General features: G+C 39.5%; 1 long non-coding RNA gene across 1 annotated transcript in view; it reads right to left on the bottom strand.

Moving 5' to 3' along the window:
* LOC110266337 overlaps nucleotides 1–751 on the bottom strand; it is a 5458-nt gene extending 4707 nt beyond the window's left edge. The window contains exon 1 of the long non-coding RNA XR_002353596.1: nucleotides 10–751. This is a non-coding gene — a long non-coding RNA (uncharacterized LOC110266337). The remainder of the gene's footprint in view (nucleotides 1–9) is intronic.

The following is a 1108-nucleotide window of genomic DNA, read 5'->3' as shown; positions in this document are numbered from 1 at the left end:
GATTCGAACCTGGGAACTCTTTGGAACACAAGGGAGGAGCGCCACTTAGCTTGCAAGAAAATGAGCCAAGATGCACTCCAAGAGGATCGAACCAGGGAACTCTATGAAAAGCAAGGAAGGAGCGTCCAACCCCCCCAAGGTAATTAGCTTCAAATTTCCTCCACCAAGAGTTGAACCTGGGACCTTGAAGACAAAAACAAGGCGCCACAATGGGAGTTCAGTTGGTTTTTCCAACTGAGCGCTACTCCCCCCATCTCCCCACACTTTGGCACGCCAAGGAGCAACAAGAAGCGCACATTGACACGGCCAAGGATGCCATGATGCACACAACATTGACACACCAAAGGCAAGCATAGAGCTCAGTTCAATTTTTCAACTGAGCTCTATTGTAGATCAACTCAACCAAGGCTGGACGTACCAAATTGGACACGGACAGCAACATTTGGGGTGCTCAGTTTGGTTTTCCAACTGAGCCGTCCCTGGGAGGTGCAATATTGGGCCAAAAATTCATTAAAAATCTAATTTAATTCATTTCTTTACAAAATTTTAAAGCCCACCCAAATTCTTAGATCTAAATTAGGAAGTGTATAAATAGGTGTTAGTTTGATTTAGAAAAAAAAGGACTTTTAACCTCCGCAGCTTTTTTTTTACTTTTCACTTTTAGCTTTCTTTTGATATTCATCTTTGTAATTTTGAGCTTTTACTTTGAATTTGGATCTTAGAGAATTGGGGAGGAGAATTGATCTCTCTTCTTCCTTATTCTTGCTTGAGCACTCTTTACTTCTTGTCTTGGATCTTGGGTGGAGAATTGAAGAACTTCTGTTTCAATCCCACCTTGAGATCTCTTGTTTACTTTCTGCATAGTTCTAGAATTTAAATTTCAATTCTATTTACTGCTTCATTTTCTTTTCTCCTGCAATTTACTCTTCCATTTTCAATTTGCAATTGTTATTGTTGGATCAAGGAAGGATTTGAGATCTAGACTTGCTTTCTAGTCTCTTCCACTCCTGAGATCTTCAACATTCTTTAAATTGCTGCAAATTAAGCATCAGTATTCCTGTTTTCGTTCTTCAAGCATTTTTACTTTTCTGTTTGAAATCTATTGCAA

Source organism: Arachis ipaensis, chromosome B09, assembly GCF_000816755.2.
Source record: "Arachis ipaensis cultivar K30076 chromosome B09, Araip1.1, whole genome shotgun sequence".
Lineage (NCBI taxonomy): Eukaryota > Viridiplantae > Streptophyta > Magnoliopsida > Fabales > Fabaceae > Arachis > Arachis ipaensis.
This window is presented reverse-complemented; position numbering and strand designations above follow the sequence as displayed.